We start from the raw sequence: 4,399 nt of genomic DNA on the forward strand, positions 1-4,399 counted from the left end.
GGGCCCCCGGGGGGGTCGGTGGGATGTGGTTTTCGGGGAGCAGCGGCATCGGGCTTGCGCCAGCGCAAAGCGTACACCCAGCGCTCAAGGCCAGGCGTAGCGAGGTCGCAAGCTCGGCAAAGAGATAACTGCTCTGGGGTTTCTGATAAGACCGAAATCCTCGAGGGCGAAATCAGTCCCGGCCCTGTGGCTGAAAGGAGCAGCGGGGCCAGCGCAGGCCGAGCTGCCGAGCCGGACGGCACAAGCCCCTCAGCTCGCCCCCGCCGCCTCTGGCGYGGGTCCTGCAGCGGCCGGGCAGCTGCGGCGCTCGCCCTCCCCGGCGCGATTCGGGGGGCGCCGCGTCGCGGCAGAGCAGGGGGCCGAGCGCTCCCACCATCCGTCAGGGCACGGTTTTGCTCATAAATGCGCAGATTAGCACATTCATTCGGCTAGTCTGCAGAACAAGGATTAAGCCCTTGATTGCTACCTAACGAGCTCCCGAAATAAAGCGTGATTCACGCAGCGCCTTGTCCCGTAAACTTGGGAGATCCCAACAAACCGTGATATTTACTGGTGTCAGAAGCGGGAAAGGATGCTCGGGAGGTGAAGTGTAGACAACTCGAAATGCAAAATAAATCGCTCGAGTCAAAACTCCAGATAACTGCCGGAGGTTTCGCTGCCCTGAGCTGAGGCCTGGGGGGGAGAGACCGAGCTCGACCGGGGGGGGCTAGCACGGATCTGGGCAGATGGAGCCAGCCAGCCCCACCGTACCCCGTGAGCAGCTCGATCGTTAGCCTTAGCTCCAGGAATAGCGCCAGACRCTGCAGGGCCCGATGTCACAAGTCCCTCACGAGCTAGCGCTTTGCGCTGGGGACGCACTTTACGTCCTGCTGATCGTGGGGGGAAAGTGCTTGGCCATGGAGCTTGGCAGCCGGTTTACAAACTGCCCTGCTGAAAATTAGCAATTTTAGCTCAACTGGGAGCACCAGCACCCATTGCCCCAGGTGCTGGTCAGCCCACTCCCGCAGAGCCAAATCCCTGGATGGTTGTTTGTGAGCCAGGACATCTCCATCCCATAGTAAAGGCAGCGGAGGGAGCGTTGAAATAGTTAGCATTAGCTGTTAAGGCAGGCTTAAATGGCAACACCTTCCAAGAGGTCCTCCAATGCATGTTAGCAGATTTATCACTATATATCACCAAAGATAAAAAACAGGAGAACATTGGCTGAAGGAAATGTAATGCAAAAGCGCCAGCCTGTCCCTGTGCAAAAGGGGAAGGCAAAATGGGAAGTGGGGAAGCACCCGCAGTCACTGTCCAACGTAAGGGGCTGTGGAAACTGTGTTTAGATGAAGGGCTCTCTCCAAGTCAGCCAAACGGGCTGCAGGCTCCTGCTTCATGGCAGCCAGCCAGGCTTCCCTCACTGACTCCCCATGATTATCCTCTGGGAACTGCATCAGGGAAGCGGGGAGACACCGAACGATTTAAGAAAGTAATGTCTAAGGAGCCTGAGGATACCAGGAACGCGAGCTCGGGGAGATATCCCGATCTACCGGCTCTGAACTCGGACTATGAGCATGCGGGAAGCTCGGGTCGGGGCTCRAGTCCRCGGCACTGCTCCCACTTTAAGGATYCAGTCCCGAGATGCTGGTCRCRGTTAATGATTGCTGCTTTACCTCATTCCGTATTGACACAGGAGCCCAATCTCGACGGTGAATGAGGACGCTGGCAAAGGGCAGCCTCCGCTCGGCAAACAACTGGTTTCTATTATAGGTGTTAATGCACAAGTCACTCCCCGTCTCTGGTCAGGGCTAAATTAATTCTGTCTAACGGACAGTTTGCTCAACCTTGTTCTTAGGTCCCTGCAATATCTTAGGAAGGGAGGTGCTGGAGGGGCAGTCGTGGGGGGACGCGTGGGGAAAACGGGGATGCCACCCCGCACCAACGGGCCCGTCACGGGGAGCTCGTTATGGATGGCGCTGCCCCACCACGCAGCAGCTGGTTAATGCTACACGGTGCCCGTGACCTGCTAAAGCCACTTACAGCTCCCGGGGTAACAGATATAGTCAGTTCTCCTATGAACATGCCATGCCCTGGATGGCGACTGTAGATGTGAAGAACATGTGCTTTATGGTCCCAAAACACGAGGCAGAGAGGGAGAGATTGGCTTTCACCTGGCAGGGTGGAATACACAGTTCCTCGCTTCCCACAAGGCTTTAAGCATAGTCCCACCATGGCCCGTGTGATACTGGCTGCCAAAAGAGCTGCAAACGTTGAAATTACCAGGAGAGGCCAGTGCTGGGCGGGAGGTTGGTGAYGTCCTGCTAGGAGGCCACGCAGCATCTGCGCCACGGCCACGGGCGCTTGTAACACACCGACAGCCCCCTGGGGTTGAGGCACCGGGGGAAGGAGCAAGGACAGGGTCAGGAAGGCACCTTTTGAGGAGACAGGTGGATGGGGGGAGGAAAGCGATCCCTGCCGAAGTGCTACAAGAAATCCAACAGATTTCACCCATCCTTGGGAATAAGAAGGAATTACGTGCTGCGCTAGGGACTTCAGCATTTTGGAGGACGCGTGTTCCAGGATTTAGCATAATAGCCCGACCACTTTATAACTTAYTAAAGAAAAATGCGATCTGGGGATGAACCCCACAACATGAAGGGGCCCTGGAGGTTTCAAAGGAAAACGTGAGTGTGTATCAGTCACGGGGACCATCCGCCCTACACGACCCCTCTCGCTCCATGTCCACGCGGGATAGAGGGGATATTGGTGGAGACTACGGCAGAAAGCTCCCACTGGTTCGAAGGGATGCCCTGTGGCTCCAAGTCATGGCAGAAGGCTCAGCACAATTACTCGACCTTCAAAAAGTTGCTATTAGCAGCTGACGAAGGGCTTGGAGCAGCTGAACCCTTGGCTCAAGGAAGGAGGGTAAAACYGCGTGTGCCAATACCTATTCTCAAGCCCATTCTTGCTGGTAAACCACTGCCTTTAGGGGCAGCRCGTGAGACCACCGTACAAAGACGGGCCCTGTATATCCATCGTCGTGTAACTGCAGATGGTTTCGCTACGGAGAACAAAGTTACTCAAGTCGCAGAGTGGGCAGAAATGACCATTGAATACACAGAGCCTCCATGTGCTCCTGTCGGAGATGCCCCGAATTCAGCCCCCGTCAGCCCGATGGTGTCGGGATTCCTGATGAAGCGCTTGTAAAAGACAGGGTAAGCGGCAAGGACCGGCCTCGGCCGTGTCCGTAGCTGACAAACGCACAGTGACTGAGCGGACGGAGGTCCTGCCTGGTTCAGAGCTCTGCGCTGTGGTGCTGGCTCTCAGAAACGCTGCGCGGAGCACACGCAGGCTGTTTGGGCTGGTGCTGCACGATGGATAGAAACCGGGCAAAACGCAACTGGCAGACAGGGAATCAAACCGTCTGGGGAAGGGAATATTGGGGGCAAAGACACCATATCGCTAACTCCCATCCTGTTGGGACAGGGCACGTGGCAGCACGCTAGAAAATACCACTCTGGTGGCCAAATGGAACAATACAGCCAACCGCTGAGCCAGCTTAAATGGGGGATTTATATAAAGGTATAAATGGTGGGTTGTACTGGCTAAGCGGTGGTGGTAGGACTTTCCTCTGCCTCCAGCACCAAATAGCGAGGTGAACGGTTGAGACACGGCGGAGCATATGAGCTCTATCGGCACGCAGCGAGACGGGGCTGGCCGACCACTAAGCAACAAGCAGCTCATACAGCGAAAACCTAAGGATTTTGCGATGAAATGAAGGTTTATCTTGTCAGAAGTCATCAACAAGCAAACCCTGGGGAAGGAAAGGTCCCTCGGAGCGCCTGGCGAGCGGACTGCGTCGGACCCAGGCTCCATACCTCCAAGGGGTGGAAATTTATTGTGACCGGAGCTGAAGCGTTGCGCGGTGTGGGTAATGTTTACCCACACATTCCCCATCCAGGTTGGTGATTGCAGCGGGGCTAAAGCGATGCTTTGCTGCACGCCCAATGCCACGAGAGATACAGCCAGATAATGGGTCACACTTTAAAAAGAAAATAGCACAAGAGCGGCGTCTCGCGCGTGGGGGTAGGTGGACTTTCCACCGGCCCTATCGACCTCGGAGCAGTGGCGTAGCAGAACAACGGAACGGGTTGTTTAAACAACAACTCAAATGGCGTAACAGTGGCCCGCAGGGGGATGTGCAAAGTGCCCAGCGCGGGTTTCGCCTCCGGCCTGTGTCTGTACAGGGAAGAAGGGGAGGAAGACGTGTGGTGTCACCGGGGTGACGCGGGCAGCGGGCTCATCCGCGTCTCCGCAACACCCTGGGCAAGACCCGGGGCCGGAGGCTGCCCGCGGGGGGGAGACGGGCCGCCCGCAGGGGCCGCGCCGGCCGCCAGCGAGGCCCCGGGCCGCGCCGCCC

The sequence above is a fragment of the Apteryx rowi genome, unplaced genomic scaffold (assembly GCF_003343035.1).
Source record: "Apteryx rowi isolate R43461 unplaced genomic scaffold, aptRow1 scaffold_753, whole genome shotgun sequence".
Taxonomy (NCBI): Eukaryota; Metazoa; Chordata; class Aves; order Apterygiformes; family Apterygidae; genus Apteryx; species Apteryx rowi.